Source organism: Babylonia areolata, chromosome 29 (assembly GCF_041734735.1).
Source record: "Babylonia areolata isolate BAREFJ2019XMU chromosome 29, ASM4173473v1, whole genome shotgun sequence".
Taxonomy (NCBI): Eukaryota; Metazoa; Mollusca; class Gastropoda; order Neogastropoda; family Buccinidae; genus Babylonia; species Babylonia areolata.
In genome coordinates this window covers 36,149,148-36,160,446 of record NC_134904.1, presented here as the reverse complement: position 1 = coordinate 36,160,446, position 11,299 = coordinate 36,149,148, and positions in this window count along the sequence as shown.

Sequence of the window (11,299 nt, the reverse complement as noted above, 5' to 3'; positions counted from 1 at the left end):
ACAACAAAAAAAAAAATAATAATAATTGTTTGCCCGCGCATGGATTTGGTTTTGCACATCAAAACACGCAATAAAAACACAACAACAACAAAACAAAATAATAAAAAAAATAACTTGTTTTCCCCGAAGCATGGGATTTGGTTGCACACAAAAACCCCACAAAATACCTCAAATTCCCTACCCCACCCCCCCCCGGGCCCCTCCACAAATAAAATCCCCCCCCCCCCAAACATCTCCCCACCCCACCCCCCCCCAACCAAACCCCCCCCCCCCCCCCCCCCCCCAAAAAAAACCCCCCCCAAAAAAAACCCCCCCCCCAAAAAAAAAACCCCCCACCCCCCCCCAAACCCCCAAAAAACCTCCCCCAAAAAACCCCCCCCCCCCACCCCCCTCCCCCCAAACCCCCCCCCCCCCAAAACCCCCCCCACCCCCCCCCCCCCCAAACCCCCCAATTTTCCCCTCATATTTCCCCAAAAAAAATAACCAAATTTTTTTCTCTATTTATACTTTTTACCCCTCAAGGGGGTTTTCCCACTTTTATCTTTTCCCATATCCCCATAAAAAAAATTTAATTTTATTTTTATTATATATTTTTTTTTTTTTTTTTTTTTTTTTTTTTTTTTATTTTTATTTTTTTTCTTTTTTTTTTTTTTCTTTTAAATTCAATTATTTATTTTTTTATTTATTATATTATTTATTATAATTTTTTTTTTCACTTTTCCTTCCCACTTTTAACTAAACCTTTTTCCCCTTTTTTAAAATTTTTTTTTTTTTTTAAATTTTTTTTTTTACTTATTTAGGGTTTTATTTATTTATTCATTATTTATTTTATTTATTTTATTATTTTATTTACTTTTTTACTTTTTTCTTTTTTCTTTTTATATCTATTTACTATTTTTTTTTAATTATCATATTTTTATTTATACCCTCTAAAAAATTCCTTTATTTATTTTTCCATTTTCCCCCTTTTTAAATAATTTTATTTTTTTTTAATTTTTAATTATTAACATTATATTTTTAAATTTAACCAAATTTTTTCTTAATAATATTTTATATTTTTCATTCTTTTTCCAAAAACAAAACTACCCTAAAAATTTAACCCCAACTAAATTTTTTCCCAAAAAAACCAAATTTTTACAAACATCTCCCAAAAACCCTCCCTCACTCCCCTCAAATTAAAAAAAAAATTAATACTAATAACCCAAAAACCAAACAAAATTTTTTAACCCCCAAAACCCTTCCCCCCTATTTTCTCCCCTTCCCTACCTTATTTCCCCACTTCATTTCATAAACCACCCTTTAATCCTTAACAAAAACCCCCCAACAAAATTTTCCTTTCAAAAATTCTTTTAAAAAATCCTCATAAAAAAACAAATAAAAAAACTTTAAAAAAAAACAAAAAAATCCCAACCCCTTTCCCAACCCAAATTTCAACAAAAAACTTTTGGAATTTAAAAAAAAAAAAAAAAAAAAAACAAAACAATTTCTATTTATGTTATTTAATTTCGTTAATTCTTTATTTTCATTTTTCTTTTTAAATTTTTTTTTAAAAATATTACACGCAATTGTCTTTTATTTTATGCCTTACCATTTAAACACTGATGGAAAATTTTGTTTTTAAAAGTTCAAAATTTTGGCCCCCCCTAAATTCCATTTCCCTTATTGTATTCATTTTATTTTCATTTATTGCATTTATTGTACTGTATGATTGTTGATGATTATTGGTATTTAAGCCCTATCCCGGTCAGAGCAAGCTCTAACCTTTACATACACGGGGGGCATTTGCCCAAAGGTGCCACCCGGGGTAGAGCCCCTGAGGCGCCATGGGGTCATCATTCGTTTCTGTGTTTCAATAGTTTCGACGACAATCACCTCCGCGACTGTAAAATTTTTGTGTATGACCCCTTTGTTTGTTTTTTTTTTTACCCCGCTGTAGGCGATACTCCTTTCAGGGGTGGCATGTGGGTTTTCTTGTTTCCCCAAAAACCCCGAAACCCGATGGTTTTGGTCTTTAACGTGGATTTGTTTTTTTTTTTTGCATGCGCAAACAAAAGGGGTTTCAGGCATTTGCAGGTTGAATATGTTGACCCGGGGGTCGGGGAAAAATCTACCTTTCCCACAGGTCACCGAGATTCAAACCCCGGATAGGGTTGAAAATCAGTGCTTTAACCATTCGTATTGCACCGTCCCAATACTGACGTGTTGGTTCCGTTGCTGTGTGATGCAATGCAAAACCAGGTTTCAAGGTTCCCCCCTGTTTGAGACTATCACAGACGATGATACACAGTTACCCTGATCCCTCTTCTGATTGTGAGTTAATAGAGTTTGTTTGACTCTGTGAATCCTGTTAGAAAGACCCTTTTAAAAGGAAATAAAATGAAAAAAGGGGAAAAAAAAGAAAAAAAAAAGATAAGAAAAAAAAGAAAAGACTGAAAAATGAATTAAAGAAAATAAAATAAAAAAAAATTTTTTTGAAATAATAGTAAAAAAAAATAAAAATAAAAGATGAAAAAAAAAAAAAAAAAAAACCCTTTAAAATTTTTTCCGATGTGGTATGTCAAAGTTAATTGACTTTCTAAAAAAGATAAAATACAAAAAATAGAAATAAATAAAAACATAAATATATAAATGAATTGTTTTTTAAAAAAAATAAAATTTCAAAAAAGGTATTTTTTAACCACTCCCCATCAAAGGCCCCTGTGCAGAAAAAGCGAGCCCGGTGTGATTCACACACAGCTCCCCCGTCTCTTCTGCCCAGCGGTGTTCGTAAAACTGGTCCCCACCGTCCCCTTCCCCCGTTCTCCAAAAGCTCTTTTCCCCGTGTCATTCCCCCCGCGTGTCCCGCCCTTTATGAGGCTTCCCCAATGCGTAGCCCCTTTTGATGACGTCAGGTCCAAAATGGGGTTTGGGCCAATGGGGTGTAGAAGGGACGTTGCAGATCCTGTCAGAGGGCTTGGCTTCAGGAGCTGCGAGACCCGGCAAGCAGTTTTGACGTGATGGTTTCCGAGACAGGACAAAGGGGAGGGGGAGAGGGGCAGGTAAAGGGGGGGTCGGAAAATGGGGGGAGGGAGGAGGGTGGATGCGCCCTGGGTTTCTTTTTGGATCCATGAGGTTTTGGTTGTGAAAGTTTGTTGGGGGTCTTTTCAGTGGCCAGACTTCTTTAGTTTGTTTTCATGTGGGTGGGGTTCTATGTGCCTTTCTGAAAAAAAAAAAAGAAAGGAAAAAAACTTTGCATTATACATCGCGTATTTTAAAAAATGTGTTGTTGACATAAATTTTTTTCTCTCTTTACAAAAACAAAACTCTCCACACAAAGGCTGCATAGAGACCGCGCACACATACCAGCCTACAAAAATTATTGTTTTTTGGTTTTTTAAATCCACCCCAACCCCCCCCTGCACCCCCCCCCCCCAAAAAAAAACCCCACTTGCCCCCCTTTTTGGGAATGTATAGGAGGTGGTTAATTAGATTAGTAATTTCCCGGTAATGATCGCCCCCCCCCCCCCCCCCCCAAACCCCCCTTCTCACCCACCCCAAAAAAAAAAGAAAAAAAATTTAAAGACAGGGGTAGATTAAATTTTGGTGTTGGTGTTAAAGCAAAGGAAATACAAAAAAAAGAGGGGAGAAGTACAATCTTCTGCCGAAAACTGATTGCTTGCACATCTTTCACAAAAAAAGGGTCAAAAAATTGATTGCCAGGGGGGGGAAAAAAAGAGAGAGCACGTCAGATAAAGCCTAATATTTTTTTTAAAAAGTCCCCAAATCCCGGACAGGGGAAATTTTTGGTTATAAGACAATATACCCTTAGTAGATGTTGAACTCATTTTCAGTGAATTTCCCCTCTCAATTTTCATATTTTTTTTAAATCAATTTTTAGCGGATTCAGTAATGCTATAAACTAAAGGGGCCACCCTTTGCTTTTTCTGTTTTGGTCACTCCCTGAAATTCACATAGGTGCAAATTTTCAGGTGCTAAAATAGGGCATTGTATTTTCCCCCAAAGGTTTAGTTAGAAATGGAATCGGGGCGATATTTGGACAGCCCTGAATTTAAAGTACTCATTCCTGCTGAATTTTTACTGAAGAGCACTGCCAACCCCCCACAATGACGAAAAGCGAAAAGGGTAATGAAAAGTGGTGTGAGTGTGTGTGTGTGTGGGGTTTGTGTACGGTGTGCCCCTGTAGGGTTTTGTAAGAGAGCTCAAGCGTGCTTTGTTGTCGTTTTTTGATCGTTTAGATCAGTGTCGGGAGGGTCACTGGTTTAGCAAATATTTCCTCACACATTTGAAGCAGAGCCCGAAAGGGAAACCAACGGTTTGTCCCGGTTGGAAAAAAAAAGATGAAAAAAAAAAAGAAGAAATAATAATAATAATGGAAAAAATGATAATAATAATATTGATAAAGAAATATAATGATAGTAATAAAAATTTTTTTTTTTTTATTCAAATTTTTGAACTTACATGTGTTTTGGGTTTTTAGTTAACGTGTTCTGTTCCCTTTAGTTTTTTTTGATGCTGCATTTTCACAACCCCTTGGGGTATTTTTAAAAAAAACACAACACAAAAACACAACAAAACAGAGGAGAGGAGAGGAGAGAGAGAGAGAGAAGAGTGCATCCTGGGAAAGGTTCCTGAAGGCAATCTCATAAATGAAATGTGTAGGCAAATCTGACTTTCCATTGAAGCCCAAATTGTCACCAGGTATACTTTCAAAGTCCTGTCATCCTGAACTCTCTCCTTCTCTCTCTTTCATTACTATATATATATATATATATATATATTATATATCCATCGCCAAGAATATAGGTCTGCTGTGGGTGGATACATACCAAGAAAATGATATCAACTGCTTGCAATTAAATAAGTCAGTCAGTGTACTAATTGACACCTGTAATCTTCCAGGTTAGTAGGTCTATAACACATCCAAAAAAAAATTGAAAAGAATAAAAAATCAACAACAAAAAATCTGTCTATGACGAAGCATTAAATGAAGCCAATGGTTTGAAATGACCTATTGGCTTTTGCACAATGTTTGGAGCAGTATAGTATGGTATGGTATGGTATGGTATGGTATGGTATGGTACAGTCCAATCTAGTCTAATCTTGAGTGGTATGGTGTAGTGTAGTGTAGTGTAGTGTAGTGCAGTGTAGTGTATAGTACAGCCCCAATCTAGTCTGGTCTAGTCTTGCGTGGTATAGTGCAGTGTGGTGTGGTATAGTGTAGTGTAGTGTAGCTTTAGCACTATGTTTGGATGAGTATAGTATAGTATAGCAAGTATAGTATGGTATGGTGTGGTGTGGTATGGTACAGTCCAATCTAGTCTAGTCTTGGTGGTATGGTGTATGTAGTGTAGTGTAGTTAGTGTATAGTAAGCCCCAATCTACGTTTGTCTAGTCCTGTGTGTGGTATGGTGCAGTGTTAGTGTAGTGGCAGTGTATTGTAGTGTAGTGTAGTTGTGTGGTACAGCCCCAATCTAGTCTAGTCTAGTCCTAGTCTTGTGTGTATGGGTGCAGTGCAGTGTAGTGTTGTGTAGTGTAGTGTAGTGTATAGTACAGCCCCATCTAGTCTAGTCTTGTGTGGTAATAGTGTAAGTGTAGTGTAGTGTACTGAAATGTACTGTAGTGTACTGTAGTGTAGTGTATAGTACAGCCCCAATCTAGTCTTGTCTTGTGTGGTATGGTGCAGTGTGGTGTGGTGTGGTGTGTGTGATATAGTGTAGTGTAGTGTAGCACAGTGTAGTGCAGAGAAGTGTATACAGTACAGTGCAGTGCAGTACAGTATTGTGTTGTATTGTATTGTTTTGTATTGTATTGTATTGCACTGCAATACTCTTTTGTCACACATTTCTCTGTGTGGAGTCCTAGCTTCCTCTCCCTCAGGTGAAAGCACATCGCTACAGCGCATTACCACCCATATATAAATTTTTTTTTTTTGCCTGCAAGTTTACTTGTTCTTCTATAAAAGTGGATTTTTTTGAAAAGCGCAACACCCCTTTTGTTGCCGTGAGCTATTTCATGTAGTGCCCTATATGCCTGCTGCATACAGGACCTGTTTATTGATGTAGTCTCTGTAGTTTATTTATTTTATTTTATTTTATTTTATTATTATTTAATTATATTATTATCATTATTTATTTATTTATATATTTACTTTTTTTTTTTTTTTTTTTTTTTTGTACGCTTATAGTTGACTTCATCAAGTTTTTGTGCCTTATACATATTATTATTAGTAGTAGTAGTTCTTTTTTTATGTATTTATTTATTTATTTATTTATTTATTTAATTCTCAAGGCCTGACTAAGCACGTTGGGTTACGCTGTTGCTGGTCAGGCATCTGCTTGGCAGATGTGGTGTAGCGTATATGGATTTGTCCAAACGCAGTGACACCTCCTTGAGCTACTGAAACTGAAACTGTAGTCTTTGGACACTTTGCTCTGGACAACTGTCGATTATAATTACGTTTGCAGCAATAGTCACATTTTGTTTTGTTGTTGCTGTTGAGTGGATACTTCTTTTTGAAACGAATTTCAACATTCTGTCTGTGAAGTTGAAAATGGAGTCAAGAGTGCAGTCTAAAGAAAGTGGATTTCTCTGTTCCATTAGCAAGACTGTGGATCTGATTACAGTTCTGCAGTGCTGTCGACGGGCGCCATAGCCGAATGGTTAAAGCGTTGGACTTTCGATCTGAGGGCCTCGGGTTCGAATCACGGTGATGGCGCCTGGTGGGTAAAGGGTGGAGATTTTTACGATCTCCCAGGTCAACATATGTGCAGACCTGCCAGTGCCTGAACCCCCTTCGTGTGTATGTGCAAGCACAAGATCAAATACGCACGTTAAAGATCCTGTAATCCATGTCAGCGTTCGGTGGGTTATGGAAACAAGAACATACCCAGCATGCACACCCCCGAAAACGGAGCATGGCTGCCTACATGGCGGGGTAAAAACGGTCATACACGTAAAAAGCCCACTCGCGTATATACGAGTGAACGTGGTGCTGTCACAGTAACACAGTCAACGCACTGAATCTTTCTTCTTCTTTTTTTTCTTCTTTTTTTTCTGTTTTCCTTTTCTTCTTTTTAATATCTTTTTTTTTTTTTTTTTTTTTCAGTCAGGGTTGCAAAATGCCCAACTGTAATCTAGAGAACAGATCATTGCAAAAGACCTTTCGCTTTGTCAAATATTTACACACTAAGCTCTTTCCAAGTCTGGCCTTAAAAACCTACCTCTGTCCTTCTAAATAGATCCACACACACACACACACACACACTATATATATATATATATATATATATATATATATATATATATATATATATATATATAGCTACACACACACACACACACACACACACATAGCCAAATACACCTCTCTCTCTCTCTCTCTCTCTCTCTCTCTATATATATATATATATATATATATATATATATATATATATTTACCTGTCATTCACCTAAATAAGACCTATTCATGCATGTGACTCAGCTCTACATAAATAGGCTTCAGTCTTTTACCCATTATTCTTTATTTTATTAACACTTGGAACTGGTTAGCGCATGCATTCATTCCCAGCAAAACAGGTATGACTGCTTGCACGTACAGCCCTAAGCAGACATTGTAAAGATCACCTCCCATGTTCCCCCTCATCCCCGCCCCGATGATCCCCTTTTCTGTTCACCTGGCTGGTGTAGGTGCCCGGCCTGACTTGAAGTACGTACAGACGGGCACAATAGCCAAGTGCTTAAAGCGTTGGACTTTCAATCTGAGGGTCCCGGGTTCGAATCACGGTGACAGCGCCTGGTGGGTGAAGGGTGGAGATTTTTTACGATTTCCCAGGTCAACATATGTGCAGACCTGCTAGTGCCTGAACCCCCTTCGTGTGTAAACGCATGCAGAAGATCAAATAGGCATGTTAAAGATCCTGTAATCCATGTCAGTGTTCGGTGGGTTATGGAAACAAAAACATACCCAGCAATGCACACCCCCGAAAACGGAGCATGGCTGCCTACATGGCGGGGTAAAAACGGTCATGCACATAAAATCCCACTCGTGTACATGCGAGTGTACATGGGAGTTGCAGCCCACGAAAGCAGAAGAAGAAGAAGAAGAAGAAGTACGTACAATCAGCAGATCTGAATTTTCAAGAAGGAATTTTCTTCAATGTCCTGGTCCTGTCACACAGATACCAACGGTGCCTTCCCCAACCCCCCACATCAACCTTTTTTCTCCTTTTTTTTTTCTTTTTTTTTTTTTTAAATTGTAGCATAATCTGACTTTGAGTTGAACTCCCCGGTTTCCTCGTTCCTCCCCACCCACCCACCCACCCACACACACACACACACCCCTTCCCTCCCAACCTCATCCACTTGTATTTTTTTTTCTGAGTGTGTGTGTGTGTGTGTGTGTGTGTGTGTGTGTGTGTGTGTGTGTGTGTGTGTGTGTGTGTGTGTGTGTGTGTGTGTGTGTCTGTCTGTCTGCCTGTCTATTTGTCAGTCTCTATGTCTGTGATTTTTGAAATGTAAAGATTGAATATGTGCACTAGCATGTGTGTGTGTACGTGTGTGTGTGTGTGTAAGTGTGTGTCTGTGTGCCCTTTTGTCTGTATGTCTGTGTCTCTGTGAATGTGTGTGTGTGTGTGTGTGTATGCCTCTGTGTGTGTGTGTGTGTGTGTGTGTGTGTGTGTGTGTGTGTGTGTGTGTGTGTGTGTGTGTGTGTGTGTGTAGACAGGTCAGTAGAAAAACAGACAGACAGCTAGGCAGACAGATATGTCCTGAACACTGCGAAAAAGTACCTAGCCTATTGCACAACATATTCCCTACATGTTGCAATACTATATTATATAATATATAGTCTCTTCAGTGCTGTCAAGCAAGGAGCAATTCACACTTTCTGTCACTGAAATAGAGACAGACAGAAACAGACAGGGACTGTGTGTGAGAGAGAGAGAGAGAGAGAGAGAGAGAGAGGGGGGGGGGGGGGGGGTTAGATGACTGAGGGGCGAAGGAGAGAGAGAAACTGAAAACAATAAGCACATGTATACACACACACACACACACACAGACAAGACATGACATGACAAAATTCTTTATTTCAAGGATAATAGATAAGCACTGGTGTGCTTTTTTACATCCAGTCCCTGCCCTGAATAGGGTCTACACTACGCAATACTAAATAAAATGAAAGCATGGTGTTAGTAGAGATACATAACAGAGAAAGAGAGAGAGAGAGAGAGAGAGAACGAACGAATGAATGAACTTTTTATTCAGATAAGGCCAGAGCCCCTTACTGAAGGAGGATTCATTGATAAATGATAATGAGAAAATGACATGACACAGTAAATAGACAATTCAGGTCAACCAAAAATAGTTAACACAATATCAACCAAAAATAGTTAACACAAATATTCAACAACATTCACGAGATAACTGTATGTAATCTCTTCAATGGTTCATGTATATATATATGGATAAGTTATACAGAGTAGACTCCTGTCTTTAAGACATATGAGTAAATTGAACCTAAAATTAGTGGGATCTCTATAATATTTCGGTTGAATAAGTTTTTGTCTAAGGTCACACAAAGCAGGGCAACATAACAAAAAATGTAATTCGTCCTCTTCACCCAGACTGCATAAACGGCATGTCCTTCTTCTTCTTCCCGTTACACGACCAACATCGACTTGCCGATGACTCTGTCGTGGTTCATGCATGCTGGGTATTTCGTGTTTCCATAACCCACCGAACACTGACATGCATTACAGGATCTTTAACGTGCGTATTTGATTTTCTGCGTGCGTATACACACGAAGGGGGTTCAGGCACTAGCAGGTCTGCACATATGTTGACCTGGGAGATCGGAAAAATCTCCACCCTTTACCCACCAGGCGCTGTTACCGAGATTCGAACCCGGGACCCTCAGATTGAAAGTCCAACGCTTTAACCACTCGGCTATTGCGCCCGTCATGTATACATGGGTTCATTTAGAATTCTATACATGAAAACTATGAGATTTGAAATACCAAATCTAAATTTTGTCAGTGCACATTTTATATACCTGTTCAGTCCAAAATCAATGTATGGCTCACTCACATGCGATGTTTTAAAAAGTCTTAACTGTGCAAATCTATCGCTAGTTTGTATATGATCGTGCCAATCTTGCCACAACTGTGCAAATCTATCGCTAGTTTGTATATGATCATGCCAATCTTGCCAGCCGCAATCAATGATAATACGTTATACAAAGAGAAAGAAAGTCGACCAATTCATTTCACACGTAGCGACAGTGCAAAACATACTACTAAAGGTTTAGTTTTCAAGCGGCGCAGCCGGCTATACTAAAATACAAAATCACAGTCTCTCTCACCTTGCTATCAACAACACAAGACGCCGCTCCACCTGCTTGCAGTGCCTTGCTGAACCGCAGCGTTCCGCTGACACACTGACACAAAATAGAACTGGTATGGGTGTATGTGCAGATAACGATGCTCGACTTCAATGTTATGAGTACAGTAGTACCCTTCTCTTCGCTTACGACGATGAGTACAGTCAGCGAATTCCGGTGTAGCAGTCTATTTTTACCTCAACCCCCCTATCCCGTTAGTTTTGACCCCGGGGGTAAAATCTGGCTTCTCCAGCTGTAACCAAAACGTGTCTGTGTTCCTGGAATGACCTCTACAGGGGAAAAAAAACTCAACTAATCAGAACTAGCCCCACCTAGCTGGATTATTATCCCCCCCCCCTCCCCCCCGGGGGATAAGTTTAGCAGACGGTTAGAATCAACGCTGGCAGTTGGCAGTTAAAGTGGAACTGCCCAACGTTTGCTCAGTGCTTCTGTTAAGTTGTAATAGAGGGGATGAGGAGTGGGGGAGGGGGAGGGGGAGTGAGGGAATAAGGATAGGCTCAGTGAAAGCTAACCCAGAACCACCCAGCCCTTTATTTTTTTTAAATAATTATTTATTATTACTATTATTATTATTGACCAGAACCCGCACAAAGAGGAAGGAGTGTGGTCAGGGGGGTCGACCATGACTGACTAGCCTGAAATGACGCCTGGGGGGGTAAATCCAGCAGGGAGAATTTTGAGGCTGTCACGCCGAGGATATTGCCAAGATCAACGCACCTCTCTCTCTCTCTTTCTCTCTCTCTTGACAAGAGTACTTACAGCATCGTAATTTTCACACAGACGTGGATAACGACGCGAACCGACCCGAGCCAAACGTGTGTGTGTGTGTGTGTGTGTGTGTGTGTGTGTATGTGTGCGTGTATGTGTGTGTGTGTGCCAGTGTCACTGAGTGTGTGTGTGTGT